This window comes from Engystomops pustulosus, chromosome 1 (genome assembly GCF_040894005.1).
Source record: "Engystomops pustulosus chromosome 1, aEngPut4.maternal, whole genome shotgun sequence".
In the NCBI taxonomy this organism is placed as follows: domain Eukaryota; kingdom Metazoa; phylum Chordata; class Amphibia; order Anura; family Leptodactylidae; genus Engystomops; species Engystomops pustulosus.
In genome coordinates this window covers 172,714,082-172,729,467 of record NC_092411.1, presented here as the reverse complement: position 1 = coordinate 172,729,467, position 15,386 = coordinate 172,714,082, and the positions used below count along the sequence as shown (strand labels likewise).

The 15,386-nt window shown below is 45.9% G+C and overlaps 75 pseudogenes; all 75 read left to right on the top strand.

Annotated features, from left to right (window-relative positions):
• The first annotated feature begins 22 nt into the window (after positions 1 to 22).
• Positions 23 to 141, top strand: LOC140106978 (5S ribosomal RNA; annotated as a pseudogene).
• Positions 142 to 213: 72 nt separating this feature from the next.
• Positions 214 to 332, top strand: LOC140098236 (5S ribosomal RNA; annotated as a pseudogene).
• A 72-nt stretch (positions 333 to 404) lies between these two features.
• On the top strand, positions 405 to 523 carry LOC140088767 (5S ribosomal RNA; annotated as a pseudogene).
• A 70-nt stretch (positions 524 to 593) lies between these two features.
• LOC140103019 (5S ribosomal RNA) lies at positions 594 to 712 on the top strand (annotated as a pseudogene).
• Positions 713 to 782: 70 nt separating this feature from the next.
• Positions 783 to 901, top strand: LOC140088745 (5S ribosomal RNA; annotated as a pseudogene).
• Positions 902 to 971: 70 nt separating this feature from the next.
• Positions 972 to 1,090, top strand: LOC140099400 (5S ribosomal RNA; annotated as a pseudogene).
• A 70-nt stretch (positions 1,091 to 1,160) lies between these two features.
• LOC140095579 (5S ribosomal RNA) lies at positions 1,161 to 1,279 on the top strand (annotated as a pseudogene).
• Positions 1,280 to 1,540: 261 nt separating this feature from the next.
• Positions 1,541 to 1,659, top strand: LOC140095568 (5S ribosomal RNA; annotated as a pseudogene).
• Positions 1,660 to 1,731: 72 nt separating this feature from the next.
• LOC140106246 (5S ribosomal RNA) lies at positions 1,732 to 1,850 on the top strand (annotated as a pseudogene).
• Positions 1,851 to 1,922: 72 nt separating this feature from the next.
• Positions 1,923 to 2,041, top strand: LOC140088734 (5S ribosomal RNA; annotated as a pseudogene).
• A 70-nt stretch (positions 2,042 to 2,111) lies between these two features.
• On the top strand, positions 2,112 to 2,230 carry LOC140085732 (5S ribosomal RNA; annotated as a pseudogene).
• A 72-nt stretch (positions 2,231 to 2,302) lies between these two features.
• Positions 2,303 to 2,421, top strand: LOC140102997 (5S ribosomal RNA; annotated as a pseudogene).
• Positions 2,422 to 2,493: 72 nt separating this feature from the next.
• Positions 2,494 to 2,612, top strand: LOC140105738 (5S ribosomal RNA; annotated as a pseudogene).
• A 70-nt stretch (positions 2,613 to 2,682) lies between these two features.
• LOC140104766 (5S ribosomal RNA) lies at positions 2,683 to 2,801 on the top strand (annotated as a pseudogene).
• A 70-nt stretch (positions 2,802 to 2,871) lies between these two features.
• Positions 2,872 to 2,990, top strand: LOC140106889 (5S ribosomal RNA; annotated as a pseudogene).
• A 72-nt stretch (positions 2,991 to 3,062) lies between these two features.
• Positions 3,063 to 3,181, top strand: LOC140105949 (5S ribosomal RNA; annotated as a pseudogene).
• A 70-nt stretch (positions 3,182 to 3,251) lies between these two features.
• Positions 3,252 to 3,370, top strand: LOC140106726 (5S ribosomal RNA; annotated as a pseudogene).
• Positions 3,371 to 3,442: 72 nt separating this feature from the next.
• On the top strand, positions 3,443 to 3,561 carry LOC140105733 (5S ribosomal RNA; annotated as a pseudogene).
• Positions 3,562 to 3,631: 70 nt separating this feature from the next.
• On the top strand, positions 3,632 to 3,750 carry LOC140104758 (5S ribosomal RNA; annotated as a pseudogene).
• Positions 3,751 to 3,820: 70 nt separating this feature from the next.
• LOC140104269 (5S ribosomal RNA) lies at positions 3,821 to 3,939 on the top strand (annotated as a pseudogene).
• Positions 3,940 to 4,011: 72 nt separating this feature from the next.
• LOC140111334 (5S ribosomal RNA) lies at positions 4,012 to 4,130 on the top strand (annotated as a pseudogene).
• A 70-nt stretch (positions 4,131 to 4,200) lies between these two features.
• LOC140088723 (5S ribosomal RNA) lies at positions 4,201 to 4,319 on the top strand (annotated as a pseudogene).
• Positions 4,320 to 4,389: 70 nt separating this feature from the next.
• On the top strand, positions 4,390 to 4,508 carry LOC140095557 (5S ribosomal RNA; annotated as a pseudogene).
• Positions 4,509 to 4,578: 70 nt separating this feature from the next.
• On the top strand, positions 4,579 to 4,697 carry LOC140095546 (5S ribosomal RNA; annotated as a pseudogene).
• Positions 4,698 to 4,767: 70 nt separating this feature from the next.
• Positions 4,768 to 4,886, top strand: LOC140109093 (5S ribosomal RNA; annotated as a pseudogene).
• A 261-nt stretch (positions 4,887 to 5,147) lies between these two features.
• On the top strand, positions 5,148 to 5,266 carry LOC140111116 (5S ribosomal RNA; annotated as a pseudogene).
• Positions 5,267 to 5,338: 72 nt separating this feature from the next.
• On the top strand, positions 5,339 to 5,457 carry LOC140112246 (5S ribosomal RNA; annotated as a pseudogene).
• Positions 5,458 to 5,527: 70 nt separating this feature from the next.
• On the top strand, positions 5,528 to 5,646 carry LOC140112716 (5S ribosomal RNA; annotated as a pseudogene).
• Positions 5,647 to 5,716: 70 nt separating this feature from the next.
• Positions 5,717 to 5,835, top strand: LOC140098413 (5S ribosomal RNA; annotated as a pseudogene).
• Positions 5,836 to 5,905: 70 nt separating this feature from the next.
• Positions 5,906 to 6,024, top strand: LOC140088712 (5S ribosomal RNA; annotated as a pseudogene).
• A 72-nt stretch (positions 6,025 to 6,096) lies between these two features.
• On the top strand, positions 6,097 to 6,215 carry LOC140105723 (5S ribosomal RNA; annotated as a pseudogene).
• A 70-nt stretch (positions 6,216 to 6,285) lies between these two features.
• Positions 6,286 to 6,404, top strand: LOC140113095 (5S ribosomal RNA; annotated as a pseudogene).
• Positions 6,405 to 6,665: 261 nt separating this feature from the next.
• Positions 6,666 to 6,784, top strand: LOC140098225 (5S ribosomal RNA; annotated as a pseudogene).
• A 72-nt stretch (positions 6,785 to 6,856) lies between these two features.
• On the top strand, positions 6,857 to 6,975 carry LOC140099378 (5S ribosomal RNA; annotated as a pseudogene).
• Positions 6,976 to 7,045: 70 nt separating this feature from the next.
• On the top strand, positions 7,046 to 7,164 carry LOC140095535 (5S ribosomal RNA; annotated as a pseudogene).
• A 261-nt stretch (positions 7,165 to 7,425) lies between these two features.
• LOC140088701 (5S ribosomal RNA) lies at positions 7,426 to 7,544 on the top strand (annotated as a pseudogene).
• A 72-nt stretch (positions 7,545 to 7,616) lies between these two features.
• On the top strand, positions 7,617 to 7,735 carry LOC140106238 (5S ribosomal RNA; annotated as a pseudogene).
• A 72-nt stretch (positions 7,736 to 7,807) lies between these two features.
• LOC140088689 (5S ribosomal RNA) lies at positions 7,808 to 7,926 on the top strand (annotated as a pseudogene).
• Positions 7,927 to 7,996: 70 nt separating this feature from the next.
• Positions 7,997 to 8,115, top strand: LOC140085610 (5S ribosomal RNA; annotated as a pseudogene).
• Positions 8,116 to 8,187: 72 nt separating this feature from the next.
• Positions 8,188 to 8,306, top strand: LOC140102986 (5S ribosomal RNA; annotated as a pseudogene).
• A 72-nt stretch (positions 8,307 to 8,378) lies between these two features.
• Positions 8,379 to 8,497, top strand: LOC140105717 (5S ribosomal RNA; annotated as a pseudogene).
• A 70-nt stretch (positions 8,498 to 8,567) lies between these two features.
• LOC140104751 (5S ribosomal RNA) lies at positions 8,568 to 8,686 on the top strand (annotated as a pseudogene).
• Positions 8,687 to 8,756: 70 nt separating this feature from the next.
• LOC140102975 (5S ribosomal RNA) lies at positions 8,757 to 8,875 on the top strand (annotated as a pseudogene).
• A 72-nt stretch (positions 8,876 to 8,947) lies between these two features.
• On the top strand, positions 8,948 to 9,066 carry LOC140099366 (5S ribosomal RNA; annotated as a pseudogene).
• A 70-nt stretch (positions 9,067 to 9,136) lies between these two features.
• LOC140113459 (5S ribosomal RNA) lies at positions 9,137 to 9,255 on the top strand (annotated as a pseudogene).
• A 72-nt stretch (positions 9,256 to 9,327) lies between these two features.
• Positions 9,328 to 9,446, top strand: LOC140105712 (5S ribosomal RNA; annotated as a pseudogene).
• A 70-nt stretch (positions 9,447 to 9,516) lies between these two features.
• LOC140104748 (5S ribosomal RNA) lies at positions 9,517 to 9,635 on the top strand (annotated as a pseudogene).
• Positions 9,636 to 9,705: 70 nt separating this feature from the next.
• On the top strand, positions 9,706 to 9,824 carry LOC140088678 (5S ribosomal RNA; annotated as a pseudogene).
• Positions 9,825 to 9,896: 72 nt separating this feature from the next.
• LOC140111325 (5S ribosomal RNA) lies at positions 9,897 to 10,015 on the top strand (annotated as a pseudogene).
• Positions 10,016 to 10,085: 70 nt separating this feature from the next.
• On the top strand, positions 10,086 to 10,204 carry LOC140095524 (5S ribosomal RNA; annotated as a pseudogene).
• A 261-nt stretch (positions 10,205 to 10,465) lies between these two features.
• Positions 10,466 to 10,584, top strand: LOC140113513 (5S ribosomal RNA; annotated as a pseudogene).
• A 72-nt stretch (positions 10,585 to 10,656) lies between these two features.
• Positions 10,657 to 10,775, top strand: LOC140088667 (5S ribosomal RNA; annotated as a pseudogene).
• A 72-nt stretch (positions 10,776 to 10,847) lies between these two features.
• Positions 10,848 to 10,966, top strand: LOC140085489 (5S ribosomal RNA; annotated as a pseudogene).
• A 72-nt stretch (positions 10,967 to 11,038) lies between these two features.
• LOC140112823 (5S ribosomal RNA) lies at positions 11,039 to 11,157 on the top strand (annotated as a pseudogene).
• A 72-nt stretch (positions 11,158 to 11,229) lies between these two features.
• LOC140105706 (5S ribosomal RNA) lies at positions 11,230 to 11,348 on the top strand (annotated as a pseudogene).
• A 70-nt stretch (positions 11,349 to 11,418) lies between these two features.
• Positions 11,419 to 11,537, top strand: LOC140111950 (5S ribosomal RNA; annotated as a pseudogene).
• A 70-nt stretch (positions 11,538 to 11,607) lies between these two features.
• Positions 11,608 to 11,726, top strand: LOC140106619 (5S ribosomal RNA; annotated as a pseudogene).
• Positions 11,727 to 11,796: 70 nt separating this feature from the next.
• On the top strand, positions 11,797 to 11,915 carry LOC140104747 (5S ribosomal RNA; annotated as a pseudogene).
• Positions 11,916 to 11,985: 70 nt separating this feature from the next.
• On the top strand, positions 11,986 to 12,104 carry LOC140102963 (5S ribosomal RNA; annotated as a pseudogene).
• A 72-nt stretch (positions 12,105 to 12,176) lies between these two features.
• LOC140099355 (5S ribosomal RNA) lies at positions 12,177 to 12,295 on the top strand (annotated as a pseudogene).
• A 70-nt stretch (positions 12,296 to 12,365) lies between these two features.
• On the top strand, positions 12,366 to 12,484 carry LOC140113458 (5S ribosomal RNA; annotated as a pseudogene).
• Positions 12,485 to 12,556: 72 nt separating this feature from the next.
• LOC140105702 (5S ribosomal RNA) lies at positions 12,557 to 12,675 on the top strand (annotated as a pseudogene).
• Positions 12,676 to 12,745: 70 nt separating this feature from the next.
• On the top strand, positions 12,746 to 12,864 carry LOC140104742 (5S ribosomal RNA; annotated as a pseudogene).
• Positions 12,865 to 12,934: 70 nt separating this feature from the next.
• LOC140088656 (5S ribosomal RNA) lies at positions 12,935 to 13,053 on the top strand (annotated as a pseudogene).
• Positions 13,054 to 13,125: 72 nt separating this feature from the next.
• On the top strand, positions 13,126 to 13,244 carry LOC140113109 (5S ribosomal RNA; annotated as a pseudogene).
• Positions 13,245 to 13,314: 70 nt separating this feature from the next.
• On the top strand, positions 13,315 to 13,433 carry LOC140094675 (5S ribosomal RNA; annotated as a pseudogene).
• Positions 13,434 to 13,694: 261 nt separating this feature from the next.
• On the top strand, positions 13,695 to 13,813 carry LOC140113511 (5S ribosomal RNA; annotated as a pseudogene).
• Positions 13,814 to 13,885: 72 nt separating this feature from the next.
• On the top strand, positions 13,886 to 14,004 carry LOC140088645 (5S ribosomal RNA; annotated as a pseudogene).
• A 70-nt stretch (positions 14,005 to 14,074) lies between these two features.
• LOC140113597 (5S ribosomal RNA) lies at positions 14,075 to 14,193 on the top strand (annotated as a pseudogene).
• Positions 14,194 to 14,265: 72 nt separating this feature from the next.
• LOC140112104 (5S ribosomal RNA) lies at positions 14,266 to 14,384 on the top strand (annotated as a pseudogene).
• Positions 14,385 to 14,454: 70 nt separating this feature from the next.
• LOC140102952 (5S ribosomal RNA) lies at positions 14,455 to 14,573 on the top strand (annotated as a pseudogene).
• A 72-nt stretch (positions 14,574 to 14,645) lies between these two features.
• Positions 14,646 to 14,764, top strand: LOC140099344 (5S ribosomal RNA; annotated as a pseudogene).
• A 70-nt stretch (positions 14,765 to 14,834) lies between these two features.
• On the top strand, positions 14,835 to 14,953 carry LOC140104032 (5S ribosomal RNA; annotated as a pseudogene).
• Positions 14,954 to 15,025: 72 nt separating this feature from the next.
• Positions 15,026 to 15,144, top strand: LOC140105699 (5S ribosomal RNA; annotated as a pseudogene).
• Positions 15,145 to 15,214: 70 nt separating this feature from the next.
• On the top strand, positions 15,215 to 15,333 carry LOC140104736 (5S ribosomal RNA; annotated as a pseudogene).
• The last annotated feature ends 53 nt before the right edge of the window (positions 15,334 to 15,386 follow it).

Genomic DNA, 15,386 nt, shown 5'->3' with positions numbered 1-15,386 from the left:
AGGTTCAAATTGAACAGCTGCTGTCAACGGCCATTCTAAGCTGAATGTCCCTGCTCTCGTCAGATCGCAGCAGCAATGCAGCTTAAGGCTTGGCAAGTACCAGCATGGGAGACTGGCTCGGAATCCCAAGTTCCGTTGACCTTTTTGAACCTGAAAATTGTGTTAGTTTCTCTGTCAAAGATGGTAAAAGAAGGTTCAAATTGAACAGCTGCTGTCAACGGCTATTCTAAGCTGAATGTGCCTGCTCTCGTCAGATCGCAGCAGCAATGCAGCTTAAGGCTTGGCAAGTACCAGCATGGGAGACTGGCTGGGAATCCCAAGTTCCGTTGACCTTTTTGAACCTGAAAATTGTGTTAGTTTCCCTGTCAAAGATGGTAAAAGAAGGTTCAAATTGAACAGCTGCTGTCAACGGCCATTCTAAGCTGAATGTGCCTGCTCTCGTCAGATCGCAGCAGCAATGCAGCTTAAGGCTTGGCAAGTACCAGCATGGGAGACTGGCTGGGAATCCCAAGTTCCGTTGACCTTTTTGAACCTGAAAATTGTGTTAGTTTCTCTATGAGATAGTAAAAGAAGGTTCAAATTGAACAGCTGCTGTCAACGGCCATTCTAAGCTGAATGTGCCTGCTCTCGTGAGATCGCAGCAGCAATGCAGCTTAAGGCTTGGCAAGTACCAGCATGGGAGACTGGCTGGGAATCCCAAGTTCCGTTGACCTTTTTGAACCTGAAAATTGTGTTAGTTTCTCTATGAGATAGTAAAAGAAGGTTCAAATTGAACAGCTGCTGTCAACGGCCATTCTAAGCTGAATGTGCCTGCTCTCGTCAGATCGCAGCAGCAATGCAGCTTAAGGCTTGGCAAGTACCAGCATGGGAGACTGGCTGGGAATCCCAAGTTCCGTTGACCTTTTTGAACCTGAAAATTGTGTTAGTTTCTCTATGAGATAGTAAAAGAAGGTTCAAATTGAACAGCTGCTGTCAACGGCCATTCTAAGCTGAATGTGCCTGCTCTCGTCAGATCGCAGCAGAAATGCAGCTTAAGGCTTGGCAAGTACCAGCATGGGAGACTGGCTGGGAATCCCAAGTTCCGTTGACCTTTTTGAACCTGAAAATTGTGTTAGTTTCTCTATGAGACAGTAAAAGAAGGTTCAAATTGAACAGCTGCTGTCAACGGCCATTCTAAGCTGAATGTGCCTGCTCTCGTCAGATCGCAGCAGCAATGCAGCTTAAGGCTTGGCAAGTACCAGATTGGGAGACTGGCTGGGAATCCCAAGTTCCGTTGACCTTATTGAACCTGAAAATTTTATTAGTTTCTCTGTCAAAGATGGTAAAAGAAGGTTCAAATTGAACAGCTGCTGTCAACGGCCATTCTAAGGTGAATGTGCCTGCTCTCGTCAGATCGCAGCAGCAATGCAGCTTAAGGCTTGGCAAGTACCAGCATGCGAGACTGGCTGGGAATCCCAAGTTCCGTTGACCTTTTTGAACCTGAAAATTGTGTTAGTTTCTCTATGAGATAGTAAAAGAAGGTTCAAATTGAACAGCTGCTGTCAACGGCCATTCTAAGCTGAATGTGCCTGCTCTCGTCAGATCGCAGCAGCAATGCAGCTTAAGGCTTGGCAAGTACCAGATTGGGAGACTGGCTGGGAATCCCAAGTTCCGTTGACCTTTTTGAACCTGAAAATTGTGTTAGTTTCTCTGTCAAAGATGGTAAAAGAAGGTTCAAATTGAACAGCTGCTGTCAACGGCCATTCTAAGCTGAATGTGCCTGCTCTTGTCAGATCGCAGCAGCAATGCAGCTTAAGGCTTGGCAAGTACCAGCATGGGAGACTGGCTGGGAATCCCAAGTTCCGTTGACCTTTTTGAACCTGAAAATTGTGTTAGTTTCCCTGTCAAAGATGGTAAAAGAAGGTTCAAATTGAACAGCTGCTGTCAACGGCCATTCTAAGCTGAATGTGCCTGCTCTCGTCAGATCGCAGCAGCAATGCAGCTTAAGGCTTGGCAAGTACCAGCATGGGAGACTGGCTGGGAATCCCAAGTTCCGTTGACCTTTTTGAACCTGAAAATTGTGTTAGTTTCTCTATGAGATAGTAAAAGAAGGTTCAAATTGAACAGCTGCTGTCAACGGCCATTCTAAGCTGAATGTACCTGCTCTCGTCAGATCGCAGCAGCAATGCAGCTTAAGGCTTGGCAAGTACCAGCATGGGAGACTGGCTGGGAATCCCAAGTTCCGTTGACCTTTTTGAACCTGAAAATTGTGTTAGTTTCTCTGTCAAAGATGGTAAAAGAAGGTTCAAATTGAACAGCTGCTGTCAACGGCCATTCTAAGCTGAATGTGCCTGCTCTCGTGAGATCGCAGCAGCAATGCAGCTTAAGGCTTGGCAAGTACCAGCATGGGAGACTGGCTGGGAATCCCAAGTTCCGTTGACCTTTTTGAACCTTAAAATTGTATTAGTTTCTCTGTCAAAGATGGTAAAAGAAGGTTCAAATTGAACAGCTGCTGTCAACGGCCATTCTAAGCTGAATGTGCCAGCTCTCGTCAGATCGCAGCAGCAATGCAGCTTAAGGCTTGGCAAGTACCAGCATGGGAGACTGGCTGGGAATCCCAAGTTCCGTTGACCTTTTTGAACCTGAAAATTGTGTTAGTTTCTCTATGAGATAGTAAAAGAAGGTTCAAATTGAACAGCTGCTGTCAACGGCCATTCTAAGCTGAATGTGCCTGCTCTCGTCAGATCGCAGCAGCAATGCAGCTTAAGGCTTGGCAAGTACCAGATTGGGAGACTGGCTGGGAATCCCAAGATCCGTTGACCTTTTTGAACCTGAAAATTGTGTTTGTTTCTCTATGAGATAGTAAAAGAAGGTTCAAATTGAACAGCTGCTGTCAACGGCCATTCTAAGCTGAATGTGCCTGCTCTCGTGAGAGCGCAGCAGCAATGCAGCTTAAGGCTTGGCAAGTACCAGCATGGGAGACTGGCTGGGAATCCCAAGTTCCGTTGACCTTTTTGAACCTGAAAATTGTGTTAGTTTCTCTGTCAAAGATGGTAAAAGAAGGTTCAAATTGAACAGCTGCGGTCAACGGCTATTCTAAGCTGAATGTGCCTGCTCTCGTCAGATCGCAGCAGAAATGCAGCTTAAGGCTTGGCAAGTACCAGCATGGGAGACTGGCTGGGAATCCCAAGTTCCGTTGACCTTTTTGAACCTGAAAATTGTGTTAGTTTCTCTATGAGACAGTAAAAGAAGGTTCAAATTGAACAGCTGCTGTCAACGGCCATTCTAAGCTGAATGTGCCTGCTCTCGTCAGATAGCAGCAGCAATGCAGCTTAAGGCTTGGCAAGTACCAGCATGGGAGACTGGCTGGGAATCCCAAGTTCCGTTGACCTTTTTGAACCTTAAAATTGTATTAGTTTCTCTGTCAAAGATGGTAAAAGAAGGTTCAAATTGAACAGCTGCTGTCAACGGCCATTCTAAGCTGAATGTGCCAGCTCTCGTCAGATCGCAGCAGCAATGCAGCTTAAGGCTTGGCAAGTACCAGCATGGGAGACTGGCTGGGAATCCCAAGTTCCGTTGACCTTTTTGAACCTGAAAATTGTGTTAGTTTCTCTATGAGATAGTAAAAGAAGGTTCAAATTGAACAGCTGCTGTCAACGGCCATTCTAAGCTGAATGTGCCTGCTCTCGTCAGATCGCAGCAGCAATGCAGCTTAAGGCTTGGCAAGTACCAGATTGGGAGACTGGCTGGGAATCCCAAGATCCGTTGACCTTTTTGAACCTGAAAATTGTGTTTGTTTCTCTATGAGATAGTAAAAGAAGGTTCAAATTGAACAGCTGCTGTCAACGGCCATTCTAAGCTGAATGTGCCTGCTCTCGTCAGATCGCAGCAGCAATGCAGCTTAAGGCTTGGCAAGTACCAGCATGGGAGACTGGCTGGGAATCCCAAGTTCCGTTAACCTTTTTGAACCTGAAAATTGTGTTAGTTTCTCTGTCAAAGATGGTAAAAGAAGGTTCAAATTGAACAGCTGCTGTCAACGGCCATTCTAAGCGGAATGTGCCTGCTCTCGTCAGATCGCAGCAGAAATGCAGCTTAAGGCTTGGCAAGTACCAGCATGGGAGACTGGCTGGGAATCCCAAGTTCCGTTGACCTTTTTGAACCTGAAAATTGTGTTAGTTTCTCTATGAGACAGTAAAAGAAGGTTCAAATTGAACAGCTGCTGTCAACGGCCATTCTAAGCTGAATGTGCCTGCTCTCGTCAGATCGCAGCAGCAATGCAGCTTAAGGCTTGGCAAGTACCAGCATGGGAGACTGGCTGGGAATCCCAAGTTCCGTTGACCTTTTTGAACCTGAAAATTGTGTTAGTTTCTCTATGAGATAGTAAAAGAAGGTTCAAATTGAACAGCTGCTGTCAACGGCCATTCTAAGCTGAATGTGCCTGCTCTCGTCAGATCGCAGCAGCAATGCAGCTTAAGGCTTGGCAAGTACCAGATTGGGAGACTGGCTGGGAATCCCAAGTTCCGTTGACCTTTTTGAACCTGAAAATTGTGTTAGTTTCTCTATGAGATAGTAAAAGAAGGTTCAAATTGAACAGCTGCTGTCAACGGCCATTCTAAGCTGAATGTGCCTGCTCTCGTCAGATCGCAGCAGCAATGCAGCTTAAGGCTTGGCAAGTACCAGATTGGGAGACTGGCTGGGAATCCCAAGTTCCGTTGACCTTTTTGAACCTGAAAATTGTGTTAGTTTCTCTATGAGATAGTAAAAGAAGGTTCAAATTAAACAGCTGCTGTCAACGGCCATTCTAAGCTCAATGTGCCTGCTCTCATCAGATCGCAGCAGCAATGCAGCTTAAGGCTTGGCAAGTACCAGCATGGGAGTCTGGCTGGGAATCCCAAGTTCCGTTGACCTTATTGAACCTGAAAATTTTATTAGTTTCTCTGTCAAAGATGGTAAAAGAAGGTTCAAATTGAACAGCTGCTGTCAACGGCCATTCTAAGGTGAATGTGTCTGCTCTCGTCAGATCGCAGCAGCAATGCAGCTTAAGGCTTGGCAAGTACCAGCATGCGAGACTGCCTGGGAATCCCAAGTTCCGTTGACCTTTTTGAACCTGAAAATTGTGTTAGTTTCTCTATGAGATAGTAAAAGAAGGTTCAAATTGAACAGCTGCTGTCAATGGCCATTCTAAGCTGAATGTCCCTGCTCTCGTCAGATCGCAGCAGCAATGCAGCTTAAGGCTTGGCAAGTACCAGCATGGGAGACTGGCTCGGAATCCCAAGTTCCGTTGACCTTTTTGAACCTGAAAATTGTGTTAGTTTCTCTGTCAAAGATGGTAAAAGAAGGTTCAAATTGAACAGCTGCTGTCAACGGCTATTCTACGCTGAATGTGCCTGCTCTCGTCAGATCGCAGCAGCAATGCAGCTTAAGGCTTGGCAAGTACCAGCATGGGAGACTGGCTGGGAATCCCAAGTTCCGTTGACCTTTTTGAACCTGAAAATTGTGTTAGTTTCTCTATGAGATAGTAAAAGAAGGTTCAAATTGAACAGCTGCTGTCAACGGCCATTCTAAGCTGAATGTGCCTGCTCTCGTGAGATCACAGCAGCAATGCAGCTTAAGGCTTGGCAAGTACCAGCATGGGAGACTGGCTGGGAATCCCAAGTTCCGTTGACCTTTTTGAACCTGAAAATTGTGTTAGTTTCTCTATGAGATAGTAAAAGAAGGTTCAAATTGAACAGCTGCTGTCAACGGCCATTCTAAGCTGAATGTGCCTGCTCTCGTCAGATCGCAGCAGCAATGCAGTTTAAGGCTTGGCAAGTACCAGCATGGGAGACTGGCTGGGAATCCCAAGTTCCGTTGACCTTTTTGAACCTGAAAATTGTGTTAGTTTCTCTATGAGATAGTAAAAGAAGGTTCAAATTGAACAGCTGCTGTCAACGGCCATTCTAAGCTGAATGTGCCTGCTCTCGTCAGATCGCAGCAGCAATGCAGCTTAAGGCTTGGCAAGTACCAGCATGGGAGACTGGCTGGGAATCCCAAGTTCCGTTGACCTTTTTGAACCTGAAAATTGTGTTAGTTTCTCTGTCAAAGATGGTAAAAGAAGGTTCAAATTGAACAGCTGCTGTCAACGGCCATTCTAAGCTGAATGTGCCAGCTCTCGTCAGATCGCAGCAGCAATGCAGCTTAAGGCTTGGCAAGTACCAGCATGGGAGACTGGCTGGGAATCCCAAGTTCCGTTGACCTTTTTGAACCTGAAAATTGTGTTAGTTTCTCTATGAGATAGTAAAAGAAGGTTCAAATTGAACAGCTGCTGTCAACGGCCATTCTAAGCTGAATGTGCCTGCTCTCGTCAGATCGCAGCAGCAATGCAGCTTAAGGTTTGGCAAGTACCAGATTGGGAAACTGGCTGGGAATCCCAAGATCCGTTGACCTTTTTGAACCTGAAAATTGTGTTAGTTTCTCTATGAGATAGTAAAAGAAGGTTCAAATTGAACAGCTGCTGTCAAAGGCCATTCTAAGCTCAATGTGCCTGCTCTCGTCAGATCGCAGCAGCAATGCAGCTTAAGGCTTGGCAAGTACCAGCATGGGAGACTGGCTGGGAATCCCAAGTTCCGTTGACCTTTTTGAACCTGAAAATTGTGTTAGTTTCTCTGTCAAAGATGGTAAAAGAAGGTTCAAATTGAACAGCTGCTGTCAACGGCTATTCTAAGCTGAATGTGCCTGCTCTCGTCAGATCGCAGCAGCAATGCAGCTTAAGGCTTGGCAAGTACCAGCATGGGAGACTGGCTGGGAATCCCAAGTTCCGTTGACCTTTTTGAACCTTAAAATTGTATTAGTTTCTCTGTCAAAGATGATAAAAGAAGGTTCAAATTGAACAGCTGCTGTCAACGGCCATTCTAAGCTGAATGTGCCTGCTCTCGTCAGATCGCAGCAGAAATGCAGCTTAAGGCTTGGCAAGTACCAGCATGGGAGACTGGCTGGGAATCCCAAGTTCCGTTGACCTTTTTGAACCTGAAAATTGTGTTAGTTTCTCTATGAGACAGTAAAAGAAGGTTCAAATTGAACAGCTGCTGTCAACGGCCATTCTAAGCTGAATGTGCCTGCTCTCGTCAGATCGCAGCAGCAATGCAGCTTAAGGCTTGGCAAGTACCAGATTGGGAGACTGGCTGGGAATCCCAAGTTCCGTTGACCTTATTGAACCTGAAAATTTTATTAGTTTCTCTGTCAAAGATGGTAAAAGAAGGTTCAAATTGAACAGCTGCTGTCAACGGCCATTCTAAGGTGAATGTGCCTGCTCTCGTCAGATCGCAGCAGCAATGCAGCTTAAGGCTTGGCAAGTACCAGCATGCGAGACTGGCTGGGAATCCCAAGTTCCGTTGACCTTTTTGAACCTGAAAATTGTGTTAGTTTCTCTATGAGATAGTAAAAGAAGGTTCAAATTGAACAGCTGCTGTCAACGGCCATTCTAAGCTGAATGTGCCTGCTCTCGTCAGATCGCAGCAGCAATGCAGCTTAAGGCTTGGCAAGTACCAGCATGGGAGACTGGCTGGGAATCCCAAGTTCCGTTGACCTTTTTGAACCTGAAAATTGTGTTAGTTTCTCTGTCAAAGATGGTAAAAGAAGGTTCAAATTGAACAGCTGCTGTCAACGGCCATTCTAAGCTGAATGTGCCTGCTCTTGTCAGATCGCAGCAGCAATGCAGCTTAAGGCTTGGCAAGTACCAGCATGGGAGACTGGCTGGGAATCCCAAGTTCCGTTGACCTTTTTGAACCTGAAAATTGTGTTAGTTTCCCTGTCAAAGATGGTAAAAGAAGGTTCAAATTGAACAGCTGCTGTCAACGGCCATTCTAAGCTGAATGTGCCTGCTCTCGTCAGATCGCAGCAGCAATGCAGCTTAAGGCTTGGCAAGTACCAGCATGGGAGACTGGCTGGGAATCCCAAGTTCCGTTGACCTTTTTGAACCTGAAAATTGTGTTAGTTTCTCTATGAGATAGTAAAAGAAGGTTCAAATTGAACAGCTGCTGTCAACGGCCATTCTAAGCTGAATGTACCTGCTCTCGTCAGATCGCAGCAGCAATGCAGCTTAAGGCTTGGCAAGTACCAGCATGGGAGACTGGCTGGGAATCCCAAGTTCCGTTGACCTTTTTGAACCTGAAAATTGTGTTAGTTTCTCTGTCAAAGATGGTAAAAGAAGGTTCAAATTGAACAGCTGCTGTCAACGGCCATTCTAAGCTGAATGTGCCTGCTCTCGTGAGATCGCAGCAGCAATGCAGCTTAAGGCTTGGCAAGTACCAGCATGGGAGACTGGCTGGGAATCCCAAGTTCCGTTGACCTTTTTGAACCTTAAAATTGTATTAGTTTCTCTGTCAAAGATGGTAAAAGAAGGTTCAAATTGAACAGCTGCTGTCAACGGCCATTCTAAGCTGAATGTGCCAGCTCTCGTCAGATCGCAGCAGCAATGCAGCTTAAGGCTTGGCAAGTACCAGCATGGGAGACTGGCTGGGAATCCCAAGTTCCGTTGACCTTTTTGAACCTGAAAATTGTGTTAGTTTCTCTATGAGATAGTAAAAGAAGGTTCAAATTGAACAGCTGCTGTCAACGGCCATTCTAAGCTGAATGTGCCTGCTCTCGTCAGATCGCAGCAGCAATGCAGCTTAAGGCTTGGCAAGTACCAGATTGGGAGACTGGCTGGGAATCCCAAGATCCGTTGACCTTTTTGAACCTGAAAATTGTGTTTGTTTCTCTATGAGATAGTAAAAGAAGGTTAAAATTGAACAGCTGCTGTCAACGGCCATTCTAAGCTGAATGTGCCTGCTCTCGTGAGATCGCAGCAGCAATGCAGCTTAAGGCTTGGCAAGTACCAGCATGGGAGACTGGCTGGGAATCCCAAGTTCCGTTGACCTTTTTGAACCTGAAAATTGTGTTAGTTTCTCTGTCAAAGATGGTAAAAGAAGGTTCAAATTGAACAGCTGCTGTCAACGGCCATTCTAAGCTGAATGTGCCTGCTCTCGTCAGATCGCAGCAGAAATGCAGCTTAAGGCTTGGCAAGTACCAGCATGGGAGACTGGCTGGGAATCCCAAGTTCCGTTGACCTTTTTGAACCTGAAAATTGTGTTAGTTTCTCTATGAGACAGTAAAAGAAGGTTCAAATTGAACAGCTGCTGTCAACGGCCATTCTAAGCTGAATGTGCCTGCTCTCGTCAGATCGCAGCAGCAATGCAGCTTAAGGCTTGGCAAGTACCAGCATGGGAGACTTGCTGGGAATCCCAAGTTCCGTTGACCTTTTTGAACCTTAAAATTGTATTAGTTTCTCTGTCAAAGATGGTAAAAGAAGGTTCAAATTGAACAGCTGCTGTCAACGGCCATTCTAAGCTGAATGTGCCAGCTCTCGTCAGATCGCAGCAGCAATGCAGCTTAAGGCTTGGCAAGTACCAGCATGGGAGACTGGCTGGGAATCCCAAGTTCCGTTGACCTTTTTGAACCTGAAAATTGTGTTAGTTTCTCTATGAGATAGTAAAAGAAGGTTCAAATTGAACAGCTGCTGTCAACGGCCATTCTAAGCTGAATGTGCCTGCTCTCGTCAGATCGCAGCAGCAATGCAGCTTAAGGCTTGGCAAGTACCAGATTGGGAGACTGGCTGGGAATCCCAAGATCCGTTGACCTTTTTGAACCTGAAAATTGTGTTTGTTTCTCTATGAGATAGTAAAAGAAGGTTCAAATTGAACAGCTGCTGTCAACGGCCATTCTAAGCTGAATGTGCCTGCTCTCGTCAGATCGCAGCAGCAATGCAGCTTAAGGCTTGGCAAGTACCAGCATGGGAGACTGGCTGGGAATCCCAAGTTCCGTTGACCTTTTTGAACCTGAAAATTGTGTTAGTTTCTCTGTCAAAGATGGTAAAAGAAGGTTCAAATTGAACAGCTGCTGTCAACGGCCATTCTAAGCGGAATGTGCCTGCTCTCGTCAGATCGCAGCAGAAATGCAGCTTAAGGCTTGGCAAGTACCAGCATGGGAGACTGGCTGGGAATCCCAAGTTCCGTTGACCTTTTTGAACCTGAAAATTGTGTTAGTTTCTCTATGAGACAGTAAAAGAAGGTTCAAATTGAACAGCTGCTGTCAACGGCCATTCTAAGCTGAATGTGCCTGCTCTCGTCAGATCGCAGCAGCAATGCAGCTTAAGGCTTGGCAAGTACCAGATTGGGAGACTGGCTGGGAATCCCAAGTTCCGTTGACCTTTTTGAACCTGAAAATTTTATTAGTTTCTCTGTCAAAGATGGTAAAAGAAGGTTCAAATTGAACAGCTGCTGTCAACGGCCATTCTAAGGTGAATGTGCCTGCTCTCGTCAGATCGCAGCAGCAATGCAGCTTAAGGCTTGGCAAGTACCAGCAAGCGAGACTGCCTGGGAATCCCAAGTTCCGTTGACCTTTTTGAACCTGAAAATTGTGTTTGTTTCTCTATGAGATAGTAAAAGAAGGTTCAAATTGAACAGCTGCTGTCAACGGCCATTCTAAGCTGAATGTGCCTGCTCTCGTCAGATCGCAGCAGCAATGCAGCTTAAGGCTTGGCAAGTACCAGCATGGGAGACTAGCTGGGAATCCCAAGTTCCGTTGACCTTTTTGAACCTGAAAATTGTGTTAGTTTCTCTGTCAAAGATGGTAAAAGAAGGTTCAAATTGAACAGCTGCTGTCAACGGCCATTCTAAGCTGAATGTGCCTGCTCTCGTCAGATCGCAGCAGCAATGCAGCTTAAGGCTTGGCAAGTACCAGCATGGGAGACTGGCTGGGAATCCCAAGTTCCGTTGACCTTTTTGAACCTGAAAATTGTGTTAGTTTCTCTGTCAAAGATGGTAAAAGAAGGTTCAAATTGAACAGCTGCTGTCAACGGCCATTCTAAGCTGAATGTACCTGCTCTCGTCAGATCGCAGCAGCAATGCAGCTTAAGGCTTGGCAAGTACCAGCATGGGAGACTGGCTGGGAATCCCAAGTTCCGTTGACCTTTTTGAACCTGAAAATTGTGTTAGTTTCTCTGTCAAAGATGGTAAAAGAAGGTTCAAATTGAACAGCTGCTGTCAACAGCCATTCTAAGCTGAATGTGCCTGCTCTCGTGAGATCGCAGCAGCAATGCAGCTTAAGGCTTGGCAAGTACCAGCATGGGAGACTGGCTGGGAATCCCAAGTTCCGTTGACCTTTTTGAACCTTAAATTTGTATTAGTTTCTCTGTCAAAGATGGTAAAAGAAGGTTCAAATTGAACAGCTGCTGTCAACGGCCATTCTAAGCTGAATGTGCCAGCTCTCGTCAGATCGCAGCAGCAATGCAGCTTAAGGCTTGGCAAGTACCAGCATGGGAGACTGGCTGGGAATCCCAAGTTCCGTTGACCTTTTTGAACCTGAAAATTGTGTTTGTTTCTCTATGAGATAGTAAAAGAAGGTTCAAATTGAACAGCTGCTGTCAACGGCCATTCTAAGCTGAATGTGCCTGCTCTCGTCAGATCGCAGCAGCAATGCAGCTTAAGGTTTGGCAAGTACCAGATTGGGAGACTGGCTGGGAATCCCAAGATCCGTTGACCTTTTTGAACCTGAAAATTGTGTTAGTTTCTCTATGAGATAGTAAAAGAAGGTTCAAATTGAACATCTGCTGTCAACGGCCATTCTAAGGTGAATGTGCCTGCTCTCGTCAGATCGCAGCAGCAATGCAGCTTAAGGCTTGGCAAGTACCAGCATGGGAGACTGGCTGGGAATCCCAAGTTCCGTTGACCTTTTTGAACCTGAAAATTGTGTTAGTTTCTCTATGAGATAGTAAAAGAAGGTTCAAATTGAACAGCTGCTGTCAACGGCCATTCTAAGCTGAATGTGCCTGCTCTCGTCAGATCGCAGCAGCAATGCAGCTTAAGGCTTGGCAAGTACCAGATTGGGAGACTGGCTGGGAATCCCAAGATCCGTTGACCTTTTTGAACCTGAAAATTGTGTTTGTTTCTCTATGAGATAGTAAAAGAAGGTTCAAATTGAACAGCTGCTGTCAACGGCCATTCTAAGCTGAATGTGCCTGCTCTCGTGAGATCGCAGCAGCAATGCAGCTTAAGGCTTGGCAAGTACCAGCATGGGAGACTGGCTGGGAATCCCAAGTTCCGTTGACCTTTTTGAACCTGAAAATTGTGTTAGTTTCTCTGTCAAAGATGGTAAAAGAAGGTTCAAATTGAACAGCTGCTGTCAACGGCCATTCTAAGCTGAATGTGCCTGCTCTCGTCAGATCGCAGCAGAAATGCAGCTTAAGGCTTGGCAAGTACCAGCATGGGAGACTGGCTGGGAATCCCAAGTTCCGTTGACCTTTTTGAACCTGAAAATTGTGTTAGTTTCTCTATGAGACAGTAAAAGAAGGTTCAAATTGAACAGCTGCTGTCAACGGCCATTCTAAGCTGAATGTGCCTGCTCTCGTCAGATCGCAGCAGCAATGCAGCTTAAGGCTTGGCAAGTACCAGCATGGGAGACTTGCTGGGAATCCCAAGTTCCGTTGACCTTTTTGAACCTTAAAATTGTATTAGTTTCTCTGTCAAAGATGGTAAAAGAAGGTTCAAATTGAACAGCTGCTGTCAACGGCCATTCTAAGCTGAATGTGCCAGCTCTCGTCAGATCGCAGCAGCAATGCAGCTTAAGGCTTGGCAAGTACCAGCATGGGAGACTGGCTGGGAATCCCAAGTTCCGTTGACCTTTTTGAACCTGAAAATTGTGTTAGTTTCTCTATGAGATAGTAAAAGAAGGTTCAAATTGAACAGCTGCTGTCAACGGCCATTCTAAGCTGAATGTGCCTGCTCTCGTCAGATCGCAGCAGCAATGCAGCTTAAGGCTTGGCAAGTACCAGATTGGGAGACTGGCTGGGAATCCCAAGATCCGTTGACCTTTTTGAACCTGAAAATTGTGTTTGTTTCTCTATGAGATAGTAAAAGAAGGTTCAAATTGAACAGCTGCTGTCAACGGCCATTCTAAGCTGAATGTGCCTGCTCTCGTCAGATCGCAGCAGCAATGCAGCTTAAGGCTTGGCAAGTACCAGCATGGGAGACTGGCTGGGAATCCCAAGTTCCGTTGACCTTTTTGAACCTGAAAATTGTGTTAGTTTCTCTGTCAAAGATGGTAAAAGAAGGTTCAAATTGAACAGCTGCTGTCAACGGCCATTCTAAGCGGAATGTGCCTGCTCTCGTCAGATCGCAGCAGAAATGCAGCTTAAGGCTTGGCAAGTACCAGCATGGGAGACTGGCTGGGAATCCCAAGTTTCGTTGACCTTTTTGAACCTGAAAATTGTGTTAGTTTCTCTATGAGACAGTAAAAGAAGGTTCAAATTGAACAGCTGCTGTCAACGGCCATTCTAAGCTGAATGTGCCTGCTCTCGTCAGATCGCAGCAGCAATGCAGCTTAAGGCTTGGAAAGTACCAGATTGGGAGACTGGCTGGGAATCCCAAGTTCCGTTGACCTTTTTGAACCTGAAAATTTTATTAGTTTCTCTGTCAAAGATGGTAAAAGAAGGTTCAAATTGAACAGCTGCTGTCAACGGCCATTCTAAGGTGAATGTGCCTGCTCTCGTCAGATCGCAGCAGCAATGCAGCTTAAGGCTTGGCAAGTACCAGCAAGCGAGACTGCCTGGGAATCCCAAGTTCCGTTGACCTTTTTGAACCTGAAAATTGTGTTTGTTTCTCTATGAGATAGTAAAAGAAGGTTCAAATTGAACAGCTGCTGTCAACGGCCATTCTAAGCTGAATGTGCCTGCTCTCGTCAGATCGCAGCAGCAATGCAGCTTAAGGCTTGGCAAGTACCAGCATGGGAGACTAGCTGGGAATCCCAAGTTCCGTTGACCTTTTTGAACCTGAAAATTGTGTTAGTTTCTCTGTCAAAGATGGTAAAAGAAGGTTCAAATTGAACAGCTGCTGTCAACGGCCATTCTAAGCTGAATGTGCCTGCTCTCGTCAGATCGCAGCAGCAATGCAGCTTAAGGCTTGGCAAGTACCAGCATGGGAGACTGGCTGGGAATCCCAAGTTCCGTTGACCTTTTTGAACCTGAAAATTGTGTTAGTTTCTCTATGAGATAGTAAAAGAAGGTTCAAATTGAACAGCTGCTGTCAACGGCCATTCTAAGCTGAATGTACCTGCTCTCGTCAGATCGCAGCAGCAATGCAGCTTAAGGCTTGGCAAGTACCAGCATGGGAGACTGGCTGGGAATCCCAAGTTCCGTTGACCTTTTTGAACCTGAAAATTGTGTTAGTTTCTCTGTCAAAGATGGTAAAAGAAGGTTCAAATTGAACAGCTGCTGTCAACGGCCATTCTAAGCTGAATGTGCCTGCTCTCGTGAGATCGCAGCAGCAATGCAGCTTAAGGCTTGGCAAGTACCAGATTGGGAGACTGGCTGGGAATCCCAAGATCCGTTGACCTTTTTGAACCTGAAAATTGTGTTTGTTTCTCTATGAGATAGTAAAAGAAGGTTCAAATTGAACAGCTGCTGTCAACGGCCATTCTAAGCTGAATGTGCCTGCTCTCGTGAGATCGCAGCAGCAATGCAGCTTAAGGCTTGGCAAGTACCAGCATGGGAGACTGGCTGGGAATCCCAAGTTCCGTTGACCTTTTTGAACCTGAAAATTGTGTTAGTTTCTCTGTCAAAGATGGTAAAAGAAGGTTCAAATTGAACAGCTGCTGTCAACGGCCATTCTAAGCTGAATGTGCCTGCTCTCGTCAGATCGCAGCAGAAATGCAGCTTAAGGCTTGGCAAGTACCAGCATGGGAGACTGGCTGGGAATCCCAAGTTCCGTTGACCTTTTTGAACCTGAAAATTGTGTTAGTTTCTCTATGAGACAGTAAAAGAAGGTTCAAATTGAACAGCTGCTGTCAACGGCCATTCTAAGCTGAATGTGCCTGCTCTCGTCAGATCGCAGCAGCAATGCAGCTTAAGGCTTGGCAAGTACCAGCAGGGGAGACTTGCTGGGAATCCCAAGTTCCGTTGACCTTTTTGAACCTTAAAATTGTATTAGTTTCTCTGTCAAAGATGGTAAAAGAAGGTTCAAATTGAACAGCTGCTGTCAACGGCCATTCTAAGCTGAATGTGCCAGCTCTCGTCAGATCGCAGCAGCAATGCAGCTTAAGGCTTGGCAAGTACCAGCATGGGAGACTGGCTGGGAATCCCAAGTTCCGTTGACCTTTTTGAACCTGAAAATTGTGTTAGTTTCTCTATGAGATAGTAAAAGAAGGTTCAAATTGAACAGCTGCTGTCAACGGCCATTCTAAGCTGAATGTGCCTGCTCTCGTCAGATCGCAGCAGCAATGCAGCTTAAGGCTTGGCAAGTACCAGATTGGGAGACTGGCTGGGAATCCCAAGATCCGTTGACCTTTTTGAACCTGAAAATTGTGTTTGTTTCTCTATGAGATAGTAAAAGAAGGTT